This window comes from Scyliorhinus canicula, chromosome 6, assembly GCF_902713615.1.
Source record: "Scyliorhinus canicula chromosome 6, sScyCan1.1, whole genome shotgun sequence".
Classification (NCBI taxonomy): Eukaryota; Metazoa; Chordata; class Chondrichthyes; order Carcharhiniformes; family Scyliorhinidae; genus Scyliorhinus; species Scyliorhinus canicula.
Window position 1 is genome coordinate 221,159,657 of NC_052151.1, and position 23,887 is coordinate 221,183,543.

Consider the following 23,887-nt stretch of genomic DNA (forward strand, 5'->3'; position numbering starts at 1 on the left):
TAGGGCTGTTAAGAAGGCATATGGTGTGCTAGCCTTTATAAGCAGGGGGATTGCGTTTCGGAACCACAAGGTCATGCTGCAGCTGTACATAACTCTGGTGCGGCCACACCTGGAGTACTGCGTGCAGTTCTGGACACCACATTATAGGAAGGATGTGGAAGCTTTGGAAAGGGTTCAGAGGAGATTTACTAGGATGTTGCCTGGTATGGAGGGAAGGTCTTACGAGGAAAGGCTCAGGGAATTGAGGTTGTTTTCGTTAGAGAGGAGAAGGCTGAGAGGTGACTTAATAGAGACATATAAGATAGTCAGAGGGTTAGATAGGGTGGACAGTGAGAGTCTTTTTCCTCGGATGGTGATGACCAACACGAGGGGACATAGCTTTAAATTGAGGGGTGAGAGATATAGGACAGATGTCAGAGGCAGTTTCTTTACTCAGAGAGTAGTAGGGGTGTGGAACGCCCTGCCTGCAATAGTAGTAGACTCGCCAACTTTAAGGGCATTTAAGTGGTCACTGGATAGACAGATGGATGAAAATGGAATAGTGTAGGTCAGATAGGCTTCAGATGGTTTCACAGGTCGGCGCAACATCGAGGGCCGAAGGGCCCGTACTGCGCTGTAGTGTTCTATGTTCTATGTTCTAATTCACCTAAAAAGCACATTTTTGGACTCTTGGGAGGAATCCTGAGCATCCGGAGGAAACCCACGCAGACAAGGGGCGAATGTGGAGACTCCGCACCGATATTGACCCACATGGGGAATTGAGCCTGGGTCCCTGGATCTGTGAAGCAACAGTGCTAAGCATGATACATGAATTACTTATGGTATTTAGATCCTTGGAGGGGAAACTGCAGGCCGCAGTGGAGTTATCAATCGGCACTGACAATAATGTTTTTTCAATGAAAACAATGTTTGAATTTCCTTCTGATTATGTATCTTAAGGCGTGCTTAATGTATATTCCCAAATGTTCAGTGTTCAAATTTCATCCAGCCTCAATAATCGAGGCTACTTTTATCTGTCATTTCCTGCTTTACGATTAAAACTCATTGTTATGTTGCAATCAATTCCATCACATTTATATTTAAATACATTTCACTTTGTTTTCTGAATCCATGGTGAATCCTGGCAGGAAATCCGATGTTTTGCAACAGTAATTTATAACGACTTTGTCATGAATGGAGTATTGTTTTCATTGACAAAACATGTATTGTCAGTGTCGATTGATAACTCCGCCGCCACCTGCAGTTTCCGCTCCATGGAAGACGCGCCATTTTCACTTGGAACGATATCATCATTGACTCACTCTTGTTGGGTCCGATTCATGGAGCTTCCTTCCTAACAGCTTTGTGGGTGCACCTACACCACATGGACTGCAAGTTTCAGAAATCGACACCACACCCAGTTTCATGGCAATTTAATGAGAGCTTATATTATGGAGCGCTTGTTTATTTGTCATCTGAAATTGCGCATTTATCGAGATGTGATAGATTTTAAGAACTCAGCACTACAATGCCCCCGAAATCTTCTTTCAATGTTCTAATATAAAGGACTTGGACACAAAATGGCTGTTGATGTGGTGAAGGCTATTGGGTCATAGATCTTTTATAGATTTTACAGTGCAGAAGGAGGCCATTCGGCCCATCGAGTTCACACCGAGTCTTGGAAAGAGCACACTACCTAATGCCACATTTCCCATCCCATCCCCTTAACCCAGTAACCCCATCCAACACTAAGTGCAATTGTGGACACTAAGGGCAATTTATCATGGCCAATCCACCTAACCTGCACATCTTTGGACTGTGGGGGGAAACCGGAGCACCCGGAGGAAACCCACACAGAGAATGTGCAGATTCCGCACCGACAGTGACCCCAGCTTGAATCGAACCTGGAACTCTGAAGCAATTGTACTAACAACTATGCTACCGTGCTGCCCTTGAGTGTTTAGAAAGTGGGAGAATGGCGATTAACAGGTCGGGCCCGCACAGGACCAAATGCAGAACGTGAGTGAGAAATTGCCGAATGGAAACCAGTCAGTGGGAAAATTGGGGCAGGGACAGGATGCAAACGGGGACTTTGAAATGGGAGAGGATCACTAGATAAAGAACAATAGTTGGGAAATTTCGAAAAATATTTGTTAGTAAAAATAGTGGGCCTTTGGGTAAATAATGGTGAAGGAAGTGAATATTTAATAACTAACAGGTCATAATCGTGATGCACGCTTCTTAAAGCTTGCCAACTCCTTGTCCAAAAGCAGCAATGACTGCACTGGGGTTCGAACCCAGGACCTTAAATGAGACGTGATAACCACTACACCATTGAATTAGCTGGTGGCGCCCCAATCTGTTTACATGACTGGAGTTGGTGGCACCATTCTTCACTCCAGAAACATTACAAAGCGTCCATTTAGTGGAATTTCCTCAGCTGTCAACACCTGACTCGTTGATATGTATGGTAGCATTTCCATAAAGCCGCAGACTGTTCCCATCATTTTTGCTTTGAGTCAGGCAAATTCCAGAAAAAGAGGCAAATTGAAAGAGCATTTAAATGTCAGGGCTCGGAGGTAAGAACCAGCTCTGTTAGACACAGCGAAACTTTACTCAGAATGTTGAGTAATTGAGACTCAGGAGGGACCGTCTCAAAGCCAACTGTGAATGATTGTCTGACTGAGAAGGGAAATGCCAAATTTAATCAATGCAAAGTTCGACCAGTCAGTAATGGTGGCTATGGGTGGTACATCTGCGGGCCCGGGTAGCTCTGTCGGTAAAGCATCAGACTTTTAATCTGAAGATCCAGGGTTCAAGTCCCTATTCAGGTGGTCCTTTTAAATCCCAATGATCGATGCTGACGTGCGCTCATCGAGTCAATCAGCTGGGAAAGAGGCCCATCTGCCCATTGTGTCTCTGCTGCCCATCAAACCACTCTCTGTTCCAACCCAGTTTCCAGCGCAAGGTCCATCGCTTTGGAATTCCACGGCGGTTCAAGGTCTCATCCAAACTCTTTTGTATGACTAATCACCATTATTACAAGGAGGAATTCTTGCTCATCGCTTTAATATCGATACTGAAATATTTCTGATATTCTGATTCTGTTTGCACTTTTTTTTTGCTGGTTTTGAGTTTTGAGGCGGGTTGAATGTGATTTCCAGCATTGTCAAAATTTGAATTTCATCCGGCCCCAATAAACGAGGCTGTTTCATTCTATTCTTTCCTGCTGTCCAATTAAAACTCGTGTTACGTTCGAATAAAATCCATCATATTTATATTTAAATCCATTTCATTTTGTTTTCTGAATTAATTGTGAATCCTGGCAGGGAATCCGATGTGTTGCCGGGGGAGTGAATATCGACTTCGTATCGAAGTGTAAATGGAGGATGATTGTCATTAACAAAACAGTTATCGTCAGTGCCGATTGATAACTCCGCCGCAACCTGCAGTTTCCCCTCCATGGAACGCGCGCCATTTTCAATTGGAAAGATATCACCATTCACTCACCCTTGTTGGGTCCAATTCATGGAGCTTCCATCCTAACAGCTTTGTGGATTCCCCTACACCACATCGACTGCAAGTTTCAGAGATCGACACCACACCCAGTTTCATGGGAATTTAATGAGAGCTTATATTATGGAGCGCTTGTTTATTTGTCATCTCAAATTGCGGATTTATCGAGGCGTGATGGACTTAAAGAACTCACCACTATCATGCCCAGGAAACCTTCTTTAAATGTTCTGATATAAAGGAATTGGACAAAGAATGGCTGTTGATATGGTGATGGCTTTTAGAACATATAATTGACAGTGCACAAGGAGGTCATTCGGCCCGTCGAGTCCGCGCCAGCTCTTGGAAAGAGCACCCTACCCAGTCCTACACTTCCACCCTATCCCAGTAACCCGACCCAACACTAAGGGTAATTTTGGACAAAAAGGGCATTTTAGCATGGCCAATCCACCTAACCACATATTTGGTCTGTGGGAGAAAATCTGAGCCCGCAGGAAACCTAATGAGACACGGGGAGAACGTGCAGACTCCGCACAGACAGTGACTTAAGCCCGGATTCGGACCTCGGACCCTGGAGCAGTGAATCAATTGTGTTAACCACTATGCTACTGCTGCCCTTGGGTGTTTACTGAGTGAGAGAATCGCGGATCGGACCCGCACATAACCAACTGCAGAACGTGAGTGAGCAATTGGCGAATGGAAACCGGTCAGTGGGCACGTTGGGACAGGGGCAGGATAAAAACGGGAAATTTGATATGGGAAAGGATCACGAGATAAAGAGCAATAATTGGGAAATTTCGAAAAATGTTTGTTGGTGAACAAGCAGTGGAACTCTGGGTAAATCATGGTGAAGAAAGTGAATATTCAATAACTCACAAGTCGTAGCCATGATGCACGCTTCTTAAATGTTGCCAAACCCCGAACTAAAGGCAGCACTGATTCCACTGGGGCTCGAACCCAGGACCTTCTGCGTGTAAAGCAGACGTGATAACCACTACACCACGGAAACAGCAGGAGACACCCCAATCTGTTTACATGACTGGAGTTGGTGGCAGTATGGTTCGCTCCAGAAACATTGCAAAGCCTCCATTCAGTGGGATTTGCTCAGCTGTCAACACCTGACTGGTTTATATATGTTAGCGTTTCCCATAAAGCCGCGTGCAGCTGACTGTTCCCAACTTTTTTGCTTTGAGTCAGGCAAATTCCAGAAAAAGAGGCCAATTGAAAGAGCTTTTGAATGTCAGGGCGCGGAGGTAAGAACCAGCTCTGTTGGCCACAGCGAAGATTGACTCAGAATGTTGAATAATTGAGTCAGGAGGGACCGTCTCAAATCCAACTGGGAATGACTGTCTGACTGAGGAGGGAAATGCCAAATGTAATCAATGCAATGTACGCGAGCAGCCAGTAATGGTTCCTATGGGCAGTAATTCTCAAAGCCCGGATAGCTCAGCCTGTAGAGCCTCAGACTTTTAATCTGAGGATCCAGGGCTCCAGTTCCTGTTCAGGCGATCATTTAAAGCCGATTGCAATCGTGTCCTGTCTGGCACAATTGCGAGGCACAGAGGAGGTCGTTCGGACGCTCTGTGGAGAGATAGAGGAGAGAGATAGAACCAGTGAGGTAGACGTGAGTGAGATAGAGAAGGAGAAAGGAACAACAGCTGAGCTCGGTAGACCACGCAAAGTGCTGGAAGCAAATTGCAGAACTGCAATCCCTGCTTTCAGTTCAGAATGGATTTCAGAGTACATTTGGACCCCAATTAAATCAGGAAAACGGCCCAGATTGCGAGGAATTAAACGGAAAGGCCCATACACCTACATGGAGCATGTACGCAGCAGACACCTCAGAAAAGTAGAGCACCCCAACACCCCACTGAACAGGCAAAACACCTGTTTAACCTGTCTAAACACCTGTCTAAAAAATTATACTATTCTTCCCCACTTCAGACCCCCACCAATTCTTCTCTAAGGTTAAACAGCAGGCCACCATGTACTGCCTGGACGAGAGAGGGCAGGTAAAGCTCAGTAGAAGGCCTAAACAGATGTAGGCAAAAGAAAACAGAGCGCCCCACAGCATTTGCTGGACGCTTGTGGATACACTTAACAGCAGTTTTTGGAGAATTAGCCCACGCCCATTTGTCCGCAGATAACATGGCCTTGTGGACTCGAATCCTGGTCTCTCATGCAACAGAGGCAGGACGGATAGCTTGCGCGAATTACGACCCCTCAGATGAGGCCCACAAAGAGAAATGGGGTTTGAAAAGGTTGTCCAGCGCTTGGGAACAATCCATTCACAGCAAAACCACATTTCACAAGCCCGAGGAAGAGCAGGCAGATGCAGACATGCCTTCTTTGAGGTGACCGATCTCCGGCATTGGGAAAAGCGGCCGTGAAGCAAGTTAGGGTTTGGGTCAATGAGTCAGGATGTGTGTGGCAGACTTGGACGGCTCCAGAATGAAAATGCAGAATTTGAACCATGCAATATTCGCTGCCATCCACCAAAGGTCGCTGTGCTGACTTGATTTGGAAGAGCCTGGATAGCTCAGTCGGTAGAGCATCAGACTTTTAATCTGAGGGTCCAGGGTTCAAGTCCCTGTTCGGGCGATTACTTTTAAGTCTCAATGATTTTGTTGAACTCGTCGGGTGAATCTGCTGGGAAAGAGGCCCATCCGCCCATTGCGTCTCTGCTGCCTATCAATCCCCTGTCTGTTCCAATCCCATTTTGCAACACAAGGTCCCGCGCCATTGCCCACTGTGGCGGTATGCTGAGGGCCGATGTGGAGATGGGTAGCAGTTTCAAATTCCGAAGGGTGCACAGCTCCAAAAATCTGTCCTGGCCCATCCACGTCGCCACTGCCAAAAAGAAAGCGCAACAGCGGTTAGACTGCCTGAAGAAACTCAGGAAATTCGGCATGTCCACATTAGCTCTCATCAACATTTACAGATTCAACATAGAAGCATCCTATCTGGCTGCAGCACAGCCTGGTATGGCAACTGCTCGGCCCAAGACCGCAATAAACTTCAGACAGTAATGAACACAGCCCAGTCCATCACACGAACCTGCCTCCCATCTATTGACTCCATCTACACCTCCTGCTGTCTGGGACAGCGGGCAGCATAATGAAAGACCCCTCCCAAATTCTTACTCACTCTTCCAACTTCTTCCATCGAGCAGGAGATACAAAAGTTTGAAGACACGCACGAACAGACTCAAAAACAGCTTCTGTCTCGTTGTTACTAGACTCCTAAATGACCCTCTTATGGACTGACCTCATTAACACTACACCCTGTATGCTTCATCCGATGCCAGTGTTTATGTAGTTACATTATATGTTTTGTGTTGCCCTATTATGTATTTTCTTTTGTTTCCTTTTGGTCCCATGTACTTAATGATCTGTTCAGTTGCTCACAGAAAAATACTCTTCACTGTACCTCGGTACACGTGACAATAAACAAAATCAAATCAAATCATCTAAACTCTATTGTATGAATAATATCATCATTGCAAGGATATATTCTTGCTCATCGCTTTAAGATTGATCATCAACATTATTAGTGTCAGACGTAGACGTACAATAACACTGCAATGAGGTTACTGTGAAAATCCTCTCGTCGCCACAATCGGGCGCCTGTTCAGGTAGACAGAGGGAGAATTTAGAATGCCCAATACACCTAACAAACACATTTTTGGACTTGTGGGAGGAAACTTGAACACTCGGAGGAAACCACGCAGACAAGGGGCGAACGCACATACAGTGACCCAAGCCGAAATTCAGCCTCGGACCGTTTAGCTGTGAAGCAACAGTGCTCAGCATGATACATTAAATATTTATTGTATTGAGATTTTGATTGAATTTTCTGCTGATTATCTATCTTAAGGCGTGCTGAATGTATATCCCCACATGTTCCGAATTCAAATTTCATCCAGCCTCAATAATCGAGGCGACTTTTATCTGTCATTTTCTGCTTTCCAATTTAAACTCATTGTTCTGTTGCAATCAATTCCATCACATTTATATTTAAATACATTTAACTTTGTTTTCTGAATCCATGGTGAATCCTGGCAGGAAATCCGATGTTTTACCGTGGACATCGACTTCGTATCGAAGCGTGTGGAGTATTATTTTCATTGACAAAACATGTATTGTCAGTGCGGATTGATAACTCCGCCGCCTCCTGCAGTTTCCCCTCCAAGGAACACGCGCCATTTCCACTTAATACAATATCACCATTCACTCGCTCTTGTTGGGACCAATTCATGGAGCTTCCTTCCTAACAACTTTGTGGAGCAACTTCAGATTTCAGAAATCGACAAAACACCCCGTTTGCAAGGGAATTTGCTGAGAGCTTATATTATGGTGCGCTTGTTCATTTGTCATTTGAAATTGCGGATCTTTATGGAGGTCAGATGGATTGAAAGAAATAGATTTTTAACACAATTTCAAAAACCAGGCAGTGGCTCTTGGGAATGCGAGACCATGGATTGGGAGATGTGAAGAGTTGGATGAGATCAGGTTTATGGAGAATCCGGTATAAAGAGTGACGATGGGTGCATTGGGATAACCAAGTCTATAAATATCAACATTATTGCTGAAGTTTGAACAAGCTGATGGGTAAAGTACCTGAGGTGTCAGTCAATGGATATGAGGGAGGAACCGGCGGCCTTTATGATGGCGCAGCTTGATTTTTAAAAGCTCCTCTGTTTTATGATAGATTTGCGGGATGTGGGCGTCGCTGGCAATGACAACAGTTATGACAAATTGCTTCTTGCCCGAGAGATGGTGGCGGTCAGCTCCTTCATTAAATCGCTGCAGTGGCTGAGGAATAGATTCATCCACAATGTTGCGAGAGAGGGCGTCACAAGATTCTGGACCAATGACCCTGGAACGATTCTGATATATTCCCAGGTCAGGATGTGAGTAAATTCACGGGGAAACATCTGCTGGTTGTGTTCCTGGGAATCTAATGCTGGCAACCTTCCAGCGGTCAAAGAGGATTTTCTCCTAACATAAGAAGTGAACTTTTTCGAGTCTGCATCAGACTTTGAATATGAGGGTTCAGTGTTCAAGTCCCTGTTTGGGCGATACTTTTAAGTCTCAATACTTGAAGCTGACGTGAACTCGTCGAGTTCACATGCTGGGAAAGAGGCCCATCGGCCCATTGTTTCTCTGTTGTCCATCAACCCCCTGTCTGTTCCAATCCCATTTTCCAACACAAGGTCCATCGGCATTTAGAATTTAGAATGCCCAATTAACCTAACAAGCACATCTTTGGACTTGTGGGAGGAAGCTGGAGCACTCTGACGAAACCCACGCAGACAAGGGGCGAACGTGCAGACTCCGCACCGACAGTGACCCAAGCCGGGAATTGAGCCTGGGACCCTGTTGCTGTGAAGCAACAGTGCTAACTATGATGCATGAAATATTTATGATATTCAGATTTTCTTTGAATGTTCTGCTGATTATGTATCTTAAGGCATGCTGAATGTGCATTCCCACATGTTCAGAGTTCAAATTTCATCCAGCCTCAATAATCTAGGCAACTTTTATCTGTAATTTCCTACTTTCCAATTAAAACTCATTGTTATGTTGCAATAAGTTCCACCACATTTATATTTAAATACATTTCACTATGTTTTCTGAATCCGTGGTGAATCCAGGCAGGAAATCCGATGCTTTGCAACAGTAATTTATAACGACTTTGTAATGAATGGAGTACTGTTTTCATTGACAAAACATGTATTGTCAGTGCCGATTGATAACTCCGCAGCAGCCTGCAGTTTCCCCTCCAAGGAACACACGCCATTTTCACTTGGAACGATATCACCATTCACTCACTCTTGTTGGGTCCGATTCATGGAGCTTCCATCCTAAAAGCTTTGTGGGTGCACCTACACCACATGGACTGCAAGTTTCAGAAATCGACGCCACACCCAGTTTCATGGCAATTTAATGAGAGCTTATATTATGGAGGGCTTGTCTATTTCTCATCTGAAATTGCGGATTTATCGATGTGTGATGGATTTAAAGAACTCACCACTGTCATGCCCAGGAAATCTTCTTTCAATGTTCTAATATAAAGGAATTGGACAAAGAATCGCTGTTGATGTGGTGAAGGCTATTGGGTCATAGATTTCACAGTGCAGAAGGAGGCCATTCGGCCCATCGAGACCGCACCAGCTTTTGGAAAGAGCGCCCTCCCCAATCCCGCACTTCCTGCAAATCCGCTTAACCCAGAAACCCCACCCAACACTAAGGGCAATTTTGGACACTACGGACAATTTATCATGACCAATCCACCTAACCTGCACATCTTTGGACTGTGGGAGGAAACCGGAGCACCCGCAGGAAACCCACGCACACACTGGGAGAACGCGCAGACACCGCACAGACAGTGACCCATGCCCGGATAAAAAACCTCAGACACTGGAGCTTTGAAACAATTGTGCTAACCACTATGCTACCGTGCTGCCCTTGGGTGTTTAGAAAGTGAGAGAATGGCGATTAACAGATCGGACCCGCACAGAATCAAATGCAGAACGTGAGTGACAAATTGGCGAATGGAAACCGGTCAGTGGGAAAGTTGGGGCAGGGACAGGATGCAAACGGGGAATTTGAGATGGGAAAGGATCACGAGATAAAGAGCAATAGTTGGCAAATTTCGAAAAATGGTTGTTGGTGAACAAGCAGTGGAACTCTGGGTAAATCATGGTGAAGAAAGTGAATATTCAATAACTCACAAGTCGTAGCCATGATGCACGCTTCTTAAATGTTGCCAAACCCCGAACTAAAAGCAGCAATGATTCCACTGGGGCTCGAACCCAGGACCTTCTGCGTGTAAAGCAGACGTGATAACCACTACACCATGGAACCAGCTGGTGGCCCTCCAGTCTGTTTACATGACTGGAGTTGGAGGCAGTATGCTTCGCTCCAGAGACATTGCAAAGCGTTCATTCAGTGGGATTTGCTCAGCTGCAAACACCTGACTTGTTTATATGTTGGCGTTTCCCATAAAGTCTCGTTCAGCTGACTGTTCCCAACTTTCTTGATTTGAGTCAGGCAAATTCCAGAAACAGAGGCAATTTGAAAGAGCATTTCAATGTTAGGGCGCGGAGGTAAGAACCAGCTCTGTTGGACACAGCGAAGCTTGACTCAGAATGTTGTGTAATTGAGAGTCAGGAGGGACCGTCTCAAACCCAACTGGGAATGATTGTCCGACTGAGTAGAGAAATGCTTAATTTAATCAAGGTAAGAAGTCTTACAACACCAGGTTAAAGTCCAACAGGTTTGTTTCAAACACGAGCTTTCGGAGCACGGCTCCTTCTTCAGGTGAAGAATTCACCTGAAGAAGGAGCCGTGCTCCGAAAGCTCGTGTTTGAAACAAACCTGTTGGACTTTAACCTGGTGTTGTAAGACTTCTTACTGTGCTCACCCCAGTCCAACGCCGGCATCTCCGCATCATAATTTAATCAATGCAAAGTTCGACCAGCCAGTAATTGTGCTTTTTCTCACGGCCCGGATAGCTCAGTCGGTAGAGCATCAGACTTTTAATCTGAGGGTCCAGGGTTCAAGTCCCTGTTCGGGCGATCATTTTAAATCCCAATGATAGCAAGGGAATTTGCTGAGAGTTTATATTATGGAGCGCCTGTTTATTTGTCATCTGAAATTTTGGATTCATGGAGGTGTGGTGGATTTAAAGGAATAGATTTTGAAACACGATTTCTGAAACCAGGCAGTGGCACCTGGGAACCATGTGCATCCAAAAGGGTATGCCAGACCATGGACTGGGAGATGTGAAGAAGAGTTGGATGAGATCAGGTTGATGGAGAATTCGGTATAAACAGTGGGCGAGGAGTGCATTGGGATAACCAAGTCTACAAATTTCAAAGTTCTTGCTGAAGTTCCAACAAGCTTATGGAGTAAAGTACATGAGGTGCGGTCAATGGATATGAGGGAGGAACCGGCGGCCAGATGGCATCCGACAGAAGGTGAGTGGGAGAGTGGCTCCTGTTCGCGAATTGAATCCGACCGGGAGAGAAGTTGCGGGAGAGACAGGAGGTAAATGGGGAAATTCTCCCTCAGTGTACCCGGTCAGGCGCCGGAATGTGGCGACCAGGGGATTTTCACAGTAACTTCATTGCAGTGTTAATTTCAGCCAGTTCTGACACTATTGTCAGTTAATATTACAAGCCATACAGACTCTCACTTCCGCAAATCGATCACAAACGTAATTTTAACAGCAGAATTTGAGAACTTTGCAAGCTTGACGCTATTTGAAACGTCAGTTCATCATGTTTTTGCTTAATATTGATATTCAGTTCAATTGACAAGCGGAGTGTTTCTATAGTAAGTGTTACTATGCAGATTAAACGTTTGCTCCATTGATGCAAGTTCTGTCAACTCAGAATGTTTCTCAGGGCGCCGAGGACCCGGGTTCGATCCCGGCCCCGGGTCACTATCCGTGTGGAGTTTGCACATTCTCCCCGTGTCTGCGTGGGTCTCTCCCCCACAACCCAAAGTTGTGCAGCTTAGGTGGATTGGCCACACTAAATTGCCCTTTCATTGAAAACAAAATGGACACTCTACATTTACTTTTTTTAATCCCTGTGCTCATTTTTTTTCAGGTGGAGAAAATAAATTAGCCATGTTCTCTTGGACATATCTGTAATCAACATAAGCAAAGCAGAGGTCGGGGTTAGATCGAGTAAAATGCCCTCTACACTGCCCAGCGAGATTTAATTTTAGACTTCCTTCAAACGAAGAACATAACTCAAATCTCATAGGATCCCAGAGTGGGATCTAACCTCTTGCTTTTTTTTACTTCGCTCATTTTCTTCATGGGCTGTTGGTGTGCCATCCCACAGCTCATTTCAAAAGATGAGTCAACCACATTGCTGAGGATTTGGAGTCACATTAAGGCCAGACCAGATCTGGATGGCAGACTTCCTTTCCTGAATAGAATGAAATGAAATGAAAATCGCTTATTGTCCCAAGTAGGCTTCAAATGAAGTTACTGTGAAAAGCCCCAAGTCGCCACTTTCCGGCGCCTGATCGAGGAGGCTGGTACGGGACTTTTGAACTGTGCTGCTGGCTTGTCTTGGTTTGCTTTCAAAGTCCGCGATTTAGCCCTGTGCTAAACCACTCCCAGCTGGAATTTGTGAAACAGATGGGGTTTTATTTTCAAAACAATAGACTTTAATTCGAGTTATTTTTTCTTCAATTCAAAATTGTGTTTGGAAAGATTCCCTCCACAGGCCACCGCCTTCCTCCCTTGCAGCGCAACTGTTGCATTTACTTTAGATCAGCAATTAGCTCAGTATTATCAATCTTTGCTCTCAATCAGAGAAGAGGAAAGCGCGTTTGATGGGAGGTGCCGTCAAGTGGAAAGTTCCGGCATTGGGAAGAGCGGTCGTGAAGCAAGTTAGGGTTTGGGCCAGTGAGTCAGGATGTGTGTGGCAGACAGAGACGGCTGCAGAATGAAAATGCAGAATTTGAACCACGCAATATTCACTGCCATCCAGCAAAGGTCGGTGTGCTCTCCTAATTTGTAAGAGCCCGAATTGCTCAGCCGGCAGAGCATCCGATTTTTAATCTGAGGGTCCTGGGTTCAAGTCCCTGTTCGGGCGATGCTTTTAAATCTCAATGATTGATGCTGACAGGAACTCGTCGGGTTAACCTGCTGGGAAGGAGGCCAATCGGCTCATTGAACACCTGTCTGTTCCAATCCCATTTTCCAACACGAGGTCCATCGCCATTGCCCACCGTGTATGCTGAGGGCCGAGGTCGACATGGTTAGCAGTTTCAAAGGTTTCGGGGGACACAGCTCCAAAAATCTGTCTTGGTCCATCCTCGTCGCTCCTACCACCAAGAAATTCAGCCTCTGATCTCCGGGTCAGCATTCTACAAGGAGGCCTTCAGGAGACGCGACAACGCAAAATTGCTGAGCAAAAACTTATAGCTAAGTTCCGCACGCATGAATGCGGACTCAACCGGGATCTGGGATTCATGTCGCATTACATTCGGCCCCCACCAACAAGCCTGGACTTGCAGAGGCCTACCGACTGAACTGGCTTGGGACAATTCACACCTCTTTAACCTGGAGTTACCTCTCTCTCTGCATCTTTGATGATTTGATTGCCTGCAGGTGCTCGCATTCCGGGGCATCTCTGACTGTGTCTATATAAACATTTCTGGAACAAGCCTTTCCATTCACCTGAAGAAGGAGCCGTGCTCCGAAAGCTCGTGTTTGAAACAAACCTGTTGGACTTTAACCTGGTGTTGTAAGACTTCTTACTGTGCTCACCCCAGTCCAACGCCGGCATCTCCACATCATGACCACCAAGAAAGGCCAATACGGGTTAGGTGGATTGGCCATGCTAAATTGCTCGTAGTGTTAGGTTAATGGGGGGATTGTTGGGTTACGGGTTACGTGGGTTTAAGTAGGGTGATCATTGCTCGGCACAACATCGAGGGCCGAAGGGCCTGTTCTGTGCTGTACTGTTCTATTACTGAGGAATCTAAGGAAATTCGGCATGTCCACAGTAACTCTCACAACCTTTCACAGATGCACCATGGAAAGCATCCAATCTGGCTGCATCACAGCCTGGTATTGCAACTGCTCAGACCAAGACAGCAAGAACTTCATGGAGTCGTATACACAGCCCAGTCCATCACACAAATGTGCCTCCCATCCATTGACTCCATTTGCACCTCCTGCTGTCTGGGAAAGCGGGCAGCGTAATCAAAGACCCCTCCCAAATGCTTTCTTACTCTTCCAACTTCTTCCATCGAGCAGGAGATACAAAAGTTTGAAGACACGCACGAACAGACCCAGAAACAGCTTCTTCCCCGCGGTTACTAGACTCCTAAACGACCCTCTTATGGACTGACCTCATTAACACTACACCCTGTATGCTTCATCCGATGTCGGTATTTATGGAGTTACATTGTATGTCTTGTGTTCCTCTATTATGTATTTTCTTTTATTTAATTTCCTTCCCATGTACTTAATGATCTGTTGTGTTGCTCGCTGAACAATACTTTTCACTGTACCTCGGTACAAGTGACAATAAACAAAATAAAATCATCTCAACTCAATTGTATGAATAATCTCATAATTGCAAGGAGAAATTCTTGCTCATCGCTTTAAGATTGATCATCAACATTATTAGTGACAGAAGTAGACGTACGATAACACTGCAATGAGGTTACTGTGAAAAGCCCCTCGTCGCCACAATCCGGCGCCTGTTCAGGTAGACAGAGGGGGAATTTAGAATGCATAATTCACCTAACAAGCACATCTTTGGACTTGTGGGAGGAAACTTGAGCACTCGGAGGAAACCCACGCAGACAAGGGGCGAACGTGCAGACTCCGCACCGGCAGTGACCCAAGCCGGGAATTGAGCCTGGGTCACTACAACAGTGCTAACCATGATACATGAAATATTTATGATATTCAGATTTTGTTTGAATATTCTGCTGATTATGTATCTTCAGGCGTGCTGAATGTGTATTCCCAAATGTTCAGAATTCAAATTTTATCCGGCCTCTTTAATCGAGGCTACTTTTATCTGTCATTTCCTGCTTTCCAATTAAAACTCATTGTTATGTTGCAATCAATTCCATCACATTAATATTTAAATACATTTCACTTTGTTTTCTGAATCCATGGTGAATCTTGGCGGGAAATCAGATCTTTTAAAACAGTAATTTATATCGACTTTGTAATAAATGGAGTATTGTTTTCATTTTACATAGATTTTACAGTGCATTCGCCCCATCGAGACTGCACCAGCTCTTGGAAAGGGCACCCTACCCAAAGCCACATTTCCACCCGATCCCCTTAACCCAGTAACCCCACACAACACTAAGGGAAATTTTGGACACTAAGTGCAATTTATGATGGCCAATCCACGTAACCTGCTCCTATTTGGGCTGTGGGAGGAAACCGGAGCACCCGGAGGGAACCCAGGCACACACTGGGAGAACGTGCAGACTCCGCACAGACAGTGACCCAAGGCGTGATTCGAACCTCAGACACTGGAGCTGTGAAACAATTGTGCTAACCACTATGCTACCGTGCTGCCCTTGGGTGTTTAGAAAGTGAGAGAATGGCGATTAACTATCGGGCCCGCACAGGACCAAATGCAGAACGGGAGTGAGAAATTGGCGAATGGAAACCTGTCAGTGGAAAAGATGGGACAGGGACAGGATGCAAACGGGGACTTTGAGATGGGAAAGGATCACGAGATAAAGAACAATAGTTGGGAAATTTCGAAATATATTTGTTGTGAAACAAGTAGTGGACCTTTGGGTAAATAATGGTGAAAGAAGTGAATATTTTATAACTCACAGGTCATAACCATGATGCACGCGTCTTAAATGTTGCCAACTCCTTGTCCAAAAGACGGACTGATTCCACTGGGGCTCGAACCCAGGACTTTCTGCGTGTAAAGCAGACGTGATAACCACTACACCATGGAACCAGCAGGTGGCGCCCCATTCTGTTTACATGACTGGAGTTGGTGGCACCATCTTCGATCCAGAAACATTGCAATGCGTCCATTTAGTGGGATTTGCTCAGCTGTCAAACCTGACTTGTTTATATGTACGGTAGCATTTCCATAAAGCCGCAGACTGTTCCCAACTTTTTTGCTTTGAGTCAGGCAAATTCCAGAAACAGAGCCCAATTGAAAGAGTCAATGTTAGTGCGCGGAGGTAAGAACCAGCTCTGTTAGACACAGTGAAGCTTGACTCAGAATGTTGAGTAATTGAGAGTCAGGAGGGACCGTCTCAAACCCAACTGGGAATGAATGTCTGACTGAGGAGGGAAATGCCAAATTAAATCAATGCAAAGTTCGACCAGCCAGTAATGGTGAACTTTAGCACGGCCCGGATAGCTCAGTCGGTAGAGCATCAGACTTTTAATCTGAGGGTCCAGGGTTCAAGTCCCTGTTCGGGCGATCATTTTAAATCCCAATGACAGCAAGGGAATTTGCTGAGAGTTTATATTATGGAGCGCCTGTTTATTTGTCATCTGAAATTTCGCATTCATGGAGGTGTGGTGGATTTAAAGGAATAGATTTTGAAACACAATTTCAGAAACCAGGCAGTGGCTCCTGGGAACCATGTGCATCTAAAAGGGAATGCGAGACCATGGACTGGGAGATGTGAAGAGTTGGATGAGATCATGTTGATGGAGAATTCGGTATAAACAGTGGGCGAGGAGTGCATTGGGATAACCAAGTCTACAAATATCAAAGTTCTTGCTGAAGTTTCAACAAGCTGATGGAGTTAAGTACATGACGTGTCAGTCAATGGATATGAGGGAGGAACCTTCGGTCTTTGTGAGCTTGATTTTTAAAAGCTCCTCTGTTTTATGAAAGGTTTGCGGGATGTGGGCGTCGCTGTCAATGCCAACAGTTATTACCCTTTGCTTCTTGCCCGAGAGATGGTGGCTGTCAGCTACTTCATTAAATCTCTGCAATGGCTGAGGAATAGGCACATTCACAATGTTGCGAGAGAAGTGTCACAGGATTCTGGCCCAATGACCCTGGAATGACGCTGATATATTCCCAGGTCAGGATGAGTAAATTCACGGGGAAACTTCTGCTAGTCATATTCCTGGGAATCTGCTGCTACCTTCCTGCGGTCATGGATATTTTCTTCTCACATAAGGAGTGAACTTTGGAAGCAGTACAATGGAGGCAATCGAAAGGGAATTACATTGCATTACGAAGATTGTGCAGGAGAAATAACAGGAGGAGAGGTGATCCATCTGATACAATGGATCAGCTTATATAGAATTTACAGTGCAGAAGGAGGCCATTCGGCCCATCGTGTCTGCACCTGCTCTTGGAAAGAGCACCCTACCCAAGGTCAACACCCCCACCCTATCCCCATAACCCAGTAACCCCTCCCAACACTAAGTGCAATTTTGGACACTAAAGGCAATTTATCATGGCCAATCCACCTAACCTGCACATCTTTGGACTGTGGGAGGAAACCGGAGTACCCGGAGGAAACCCACGCACACACGGGGAGGATGTGCAGACAAAGGATGTGTAACACTCCTTTAATTCTGCGACTGGTGAGATCGAATGGCTTGTTTCTGTGTTATATATCCTATATAATCCTGTTTTTTTAAATTACTCGTTCATGGTTTGTGGGGCCAGAACTGTATTGCCCATCTCTGAACCACATTGCTGTGGATTAAGGACGGCAGATTTCCTTCGCTAAGTAACATCAATGAACCTGATGATTCGCTGGAGCATTACTTGGATGAGTCCACACAGTCCAATCAATAATTTGTGTAACAACTTCTTGTATGACACACTGACGCAAATTCACTATACCCATTGCTTCCTTCCTTGAGTTGCTCTGTCTGATTCGTCACCAAAACAGATTTACGAAGCAGGTTTTCTTTTTCAGAAAGCCTTTGCTTAATTATATTCTGATTTTCTGCGTGCTCTGTAGCCATCTCATTAATTAAAGGTACAATTCCCGTACCTGCTTACCTTCTCTGTGAAGGCCCTATCTCCTCAACCCCACCTCTCGCCTAAGGTGTGGTGACCCTCAGGTTAAATCACCACCAGTTAACTCTCTGTCTCGACGGGGGAGAGCAGCCTGTGGTCCTCGGGCATTATGGTGACTTTTAATGACACTATCCAGCATCCTCCCGGACCACCTTCCTGCTACTAATGTCACTTTAGCTGGCCTCTTGAACTCCCCTTTCAATTCTTGAAAAGAGATTATATTTCCACCTTCCAACCGGCTGGGGAAATCCTGGAACCTGGGAAGATTAAAGTTTCTGGAAGATTGAAATAGAGAATTGTAGCCACCTGGGTTGGCCACTTCCCGATTCCAAAATGGAGGTCCGCTAAGAGTGCAGGGAAAACTGGTCAGGCACAGGGAAACAAGCAGGTGCAAAGTTTCCTGTGTATGAGGACTTGCAGAAACCCAGACAGAACTGAAACCAGCAACTATCTGCATATTAATGAGCGATCCCCGGGAAAAATTGGATACATTAAAGTAATCGAGACCAAACCAGACTCCCAGGCGCCAGCGGGAGCCAGGACAAAGGAAGGCCAACGGACACATAGGAACCACCCAGCGATCAGGGAACGGCTGCAGTGTTGGAGAAATCGATTCAAACAATTGGGATTTCGTCCAATTGATTGGGACCATATCCGGGATCCACCCACAAGGGCGCGAAACCCAAGTTCAATTCGTCCTTCTTGGCAGCTTCTCTCAGCAGTTCGAAACAACTCTTGACCGTGACTCTCAAAACGAGAGACCTGCCTATCAGCTGCACCAACCAAGTAAGTCTCCAGTCAACGCAAACTACGAGATAGATGCTCCTAGCAACTAGTCCATACCAGCTTGAAGTCTGCAGGCTCAGAATCGAACGAAAGGCCATTGTTCCCCTGACCTGGTGGGCCATTTCCAAAGCTAAGTATAGGCCTTTTAGTGTTAGAGATAGTCTAGTAAGTAGCGTTTTATGCATGAGTAGTGATTGACTGTGTATATAATAAATGTGTTTTGATTTGAAACTTACTAACTGGTGTATTGAGTGATTGATCAGCACTTGAACTGAACCTCGTGGTGGTATCGTAAAGATACCTGGCGACTCTAGAGCAAGGTGATTAAACAGAGTAAATTAAGCATAAAACAGAATTAGCAACAGAATCCACTATCCCTGCAGACAGCTTTTCCACTATCCCTGCAGACAGCTTTTTAAATAAAAAAAACAATGTAGGTCAACGGCGCCAAGAAAAAGGAGGTTTTCTGTTAAATTGACCTCTCGAGTACATATTTCTTCCCAGACTCTGTGGAGAACCACGATTCCCAGTCACTGGTTGATTTAAAGAAACATCCCCTGGATCAAGCAAAAGCCAGACACCACACTATTGCTGCCCAATGTCACCAGTTTTTGAGCGCAGGAACAGTAGAAAACCTGAATATCATTGCACTTGTTGTGATGGCCATTTTGAAACGCTTGTCGTGTTCTTCCAGAAATGTTATCAGTAAATGATATTTGTGCAAAAAAAATGTTCGGTCCTTGCCCTGCATGCCGCGATATCCTTCAGCAATGATTAGACAGAGAGAGCCGGGGCAATGTGGAATTGTGAGGCTGCATGGCTGTGATTGATGTGTATCGATTTTAAAAGACAGTTGGCCACGTTTATCATGACATAGTGTTATCAGCAATGAGAGCTTGTGAAATGGGAGGAATTAAAGATGTGGGGAATTGACTGTAGGATTCAAGACAACATGCCCAAGTTGGCAGGAGGCGACTGGCGGCTTTGCACAGTGATCTGTAGGGGGGGCGGGTTCTGGGCGGCAGCAACAAACACATAATTGAAGGGTTTGAGGTGATCAAATGGGCTGATAAGTCAGATACCAAGAAACCCATTGCTCTGTTTTGGAAATGTAGAACAAGGGACAACGATCAGAAAATTAGAACCAGGCCTTTCAGGATGATTTAGCGGGATAGTTTAGCACACTGGGCTAAATCACTAGCTTTGAAAGCAGACCAAGGCAAGCCAGCAGCACAGTTCAATTCCCGTACCAGCCTCCCCAAACAGGTGCCGGAATGTGGTGACTAGGGGCTTTTCACAGTAACTTAATTTGAAGCCAACTTGTGACAATAAGAGATTCCCATGATCGGAGTGGGAGAGAAAGAGTGAGAAACAGAGTGGAGGAAAACCAACAAGTGTGGGAATAGTGAAACGAGTGAAAGAAGTGATGGAACAGGAGATGTACAAAGAGATGGAAAGATTGAGATAACAGAAGACAGGTAAATGAAGGAGTGAGATAGGCCAGAGTCTGAGAAAGAAAGAGACGGAGAGAGAGTGTGTGAGAGGGGATTGAAGAGAGAGAGAGCGAACTTGCCTTTACTTTTTAATGCTGTCTCTGAGGTATTTTGCAAAGCAGATTCTTCCAGGTTAAATGACAGCAGCAGTTTGAGATGGGTTAAGTCAGAGATTCCGATGATGGGGATTGAGTTCCGGAGGTGGTGCTGGATGGTGACAGTGGGTGAGGAAGGTGAATCGGTGTTGAAATGGGGTAGTGCGGAGATGGTACTGATGGTTAGGGTGAGAATTGAGATGGTAAATCCCTCTCATTACAATGCTATCTGGTGCTTTCAAATACATGAATGTTGAAGTTCGGAGGATGCAGCCCAGTCAATAGGCTCGCCTGTGGCAATCAGTCGATTTAGGGCTGGTTACTGTTGTATTTAATTAGGCAGCAGAAGTATTAGAGTGGGAGTGGTGTCCTCTGAGTGGGTTCAGAGCCTGTGAATAGGATCTGAGGAACATGAGTAGGAATAGAGTGTAAGAGTGAGGGTTTGAGGGGCTGAGGGACAAGTGTGGAGAGGATGTGAGGAGCTGAGAGAGAGGTTTTGGTAGGGTCTGAGGGTCTGGGGCCTGAGGGACAAGAGTGTGAGGATAGGGTCTCAGGGGCTGAGGGACTGAGGGTCAAGAGTGTGGCTAGGATGTGAGGAGCTGAGAGAGAGGGGAGTGTGGATAGGGTCTGAGGGTCTGGGGCCTGAGGGACAGGGGAGTGAGGAGAGGGTCTGAGGGGCTGAGGGACAGGAGAGTGAGGATAGTCTCTGAGGGACAGAAGAGTGGGATAGGGACTGAAGGGCTGAGGGACAGGAGTGTGGTAAGGTTCTGAGAGATGAAGAACATGAGAGTTTGGACAGGGTCTGAGGGATGAGAAACATGAGAGTTTGGATAGGCACTGAGGGGCTGAGGGAAAGGCGATTGCACAAAGGGTCTAAGGGACAGGAGAGTGAGGATAGGTCTGAGGGGCCGAGGAAGAGTGTGGATATAGTCTGAGGGACAGGAGAGTGCGAAGAAGTTCAGAGGAGCTGAGGGACAGGAGACTGAGGATAGGGTCTGAGGGACAGGAGAGTGAGGATAGGGTCTGAGGGGCTGAGGGACAGGAGAGTGAGGATAGGGTCTGAGTGGCTGAGGGAGTGGAGAGTGAGGATAGGGTCTGAGTGGCTGAGGGAGTGGAGAGTGAGGATAGGGTATGAGGGGCTGACGGACAGGAGAGTGAGGATAGGGTCTGAGGGGCTGAGGGACAGGAGAGTGAGGATAGGGTCTGAGTAGCTGAGGGAGTGGAGAGTGAGGATAGGGTCTGAGGGGCTGAGGGACAGGAGAGTGAGGATATGGTCTGAGTGGCTGAGGGACAGGAGAGGAGGATAGGGTCTGAGTGGCTGAGGGACAGGAGAGGGGGATAGGGTCTGTGACTGAGGGACAGGAGAGGAGGATAGTGTTGGAGGAATTGAGGGACAGGAGAGTGAGGATAGGGTCTGAGGGGCTGGGAGTGGAGAGTGAGGATAGGATCTGAGGGGCTGAGTGACAGGCGACTGCAGAAAGGGTCTGAGGGACAGGAGAGTGAGGATTGGGTCTGAGGGGCCGAGAAAGAGTGTGGATAGGGTCTGAGGGACAGGAGAGTGAGGATAGGGTCTGAGGGGCTGAGGGACAGGAGAGTGAGGATAGGGTCTGAGTGGCTGAGGGACAGGAGAGTGAGGATAGGGTCTGAGTGCCTGAGGGACAGGACAGTGAGGATAGGGTCTGAGGGGCTGAGGGACAGGAGAGTGAGGATAGTGTCTGAGGGGCTGAGGGACAGGAGTGAGGATTGGGTCTGAGGGGCTGAGGAACAGGAGAGTGAGGATAGGGTCTGAGTGGCTGAGGGAGTGGAGAGTGAGGATAGGGTCTGAGGGTCTGAGGGACAGGAGAGTGAGGATAGGGTCTGAGGGACTGAGGGACAGGAGAGTGAGGATAGGGTCTGAGGGGCTGAGGGACAGGAGAGTGAGGATAGGGTCTGAGGGGCTGGAAGTGGAGAGTGAGGACAGGGTCTGAGGGGCTGGGCGACCGGCGACTGCGGAAAGGGTCTGAGGGACAGTAGAGTGAGGATTGGGTCTGAGGGCCGAGGAAGAGTGTGGATAGGGACTGAGGGACAGGAGAGTGAGAATAGGGTCTGAGTGGCTGAGGGAGTGGAGAGTGAGGATAGGGTCTGAGTGGCTGAGGGAGTGGAGAGTGAGGATAGGGTCTGAGGGGCTGAGGGACAGGAGAGTGAGGATAGGGTCTGAGGGACAGGAGAGTGAGGATAGGGTCTGAGGGGCTGAGGGAGTGGAGAGTGAGGATTGGGTCTGAGGGGCCGAGGGACAGGAGAGTGAGGATAGGGTCTGAGGGGCCGGGGGACAGGAGAGTGAGGATAGGGTCTGAGGGGCTGAGGGACAGGAGAGTGAGGATAGGGTCTGAGTGGCTGAGGGACAGGAGTGAGGATAGGGTCTGAGGGGCTGAGGCAGTGGAGAGTGAGGATAGGGTCTGAGGGGCTGAGGGACAGGAGAGTGAGGATAGGATCTGAGGGGCTGAGGGACAGGAGAGTGAGGATAGTGTCTGAGGGGCTGAGGGACAGGAGAGTGAGGATAGGGTCTGAGGGGCTGAGGGACAGGAGAGTGAGGATAGGGTCTGAGGGACAGGAGAGTGAGGATAGGGTCTGAGTGGCCGAGGGAGTGGAGAGTGAGGATAGGGTCTGAGGGGCTGAGGGACAGGAGAGTGAGGATAGGGTCTGAGGGACTGAGGGACAGGAGAGTGAGGATAGGGTCTGAGGGACAGGAGAGTGAGGATAGGGTCTGAGTGGCCGAGGGAGTGGAGAGTGAGGATAGGGTCTGAGGGGCTGAGGGACAGGAGAGTGAGGATAGGGTCTGAGGGACTGAGGGACAGGAGAGTGAGGATAGGGTCTGAGGGGCTGAGGGACAGGAGAGTGAGGATAGGGTCTGAGGGGCTGGGAGTGGAGAGTGAGGATAGGGTCTAAGGGGCTGGGCGACAGGTGACTGCGGAAAGGGTCTGAGGGACAGTAGAGTGAGGATTGGGTCTGAGGGGCCGAGGAAGAGTGTGGATAGGGTCTGAGGGACAGGAGAGTGAGGATAGGGTCTGAGTGGCTGAGGGAGTGGAGAGTGAGGATAGGGTCTGAGGGGCTGAGGGACAGGAGAGTGAGGATAGGGTCTGAGGGACAGGAGAGTGAGGATAGGGTCTGAGGGGCTGAGGGAGTGGAGAGTGAGGATTGGGTCTGAGGGGCCGAGGGACAGGAGAGTGAGGATAGGGTCTGAGGGGCCGGGGGACAGGAGAGTGAGGATAGGGTCTGAGGGGCTGAGGGACAGGAGAGTGAGGATAGGGTCTGAGGGACACAAAAATATGCAGGTTAATTGGATTGGACACGCTAAATTGCTCCTTAATTGGAAAAAAATAATTGGGTATTCTAAATTTATTTTAAAAATAGCTTCACTGTGTTGCTGCACTGCATCGATGGTACTCACTGCTGTAGGTGCCTAAAGTAGTGGGCATAGCGTGTCACAAAACTTTAAAGTATTTTAATGAATG

The 23,887-nt window shown here is 46.9% G+C and overlaps 7 non-coding genes across 7 annotated transcripts; 4 read left to right on the forward strand and 3 right to left on the reverse strand.

Moving 5' to 3' along the window:
- Nucleotides 1-4,428: 4,428 nt before the first annotated feature.
- Nucleotides 4,429-4,501, reverse strand: trnav-uac. Its single transcript has one exon. It is a non-coding gene; the product is annotated as a tRNA-Val (tRNA).
- A 1,519-nt stretch (nt 4,502-6,020) lies between these two features.
- On the forward strand, nt 6,021-6,093 carry trnak-uuu. The gene has a single exon. It is a non-coding gene; the product is annotated as a tRNA-Lys (tRNA).
- A 4,195-nt stretch (nt 6,094-10,288) lies between these two features.
- Nucleotides 10,289-10,361, reverse strand: trnav-uac. Its single transcript has one exon. It is a non-coding gene; the product is annotated as a tRNA-Val (tRNA).
- A 640-nt stretch (nt 10,362-11,001) lies between these two features.
- On the forward strand, nt 11,002-11,074 carry trnak-uuu. Its single transcript has one exon. It is a non-coding gene; the product is annotated as a tRNA-Lys (tRNA).
- Nucleotides 11,075-13,041: 1,967 nt separating this feature from the next.
- Nucleotides 13,042-13,114, forward strand: trnak-uuu. The gene has a single exon. It is a non-coding gene; the product is annotated as a tRNA-Lys (tRNA).
- Nucleotides 13,115-15,900: 2,786 nt separating this feature from the next.
- trnav-uac lies at nt 15,901-15,973 on the reverse strand. Its single transcript has one exon. It is a non-coding gene; the product is annotated as a tRNA-Val (tRNA).
- A 404-nt stretch (nt 15,974-16,377) lies between these two features.
- trnak-uuu lies at nt 16,378-16,450 on the forward strand. Its single transcript has one exon. It is a non-coding gene; the product is annotated as a tRNA-Lys (tRNA).
- The last annotated feature ends 7,437 nt before the right edge of the window (nt 16,451-23,887 follow it).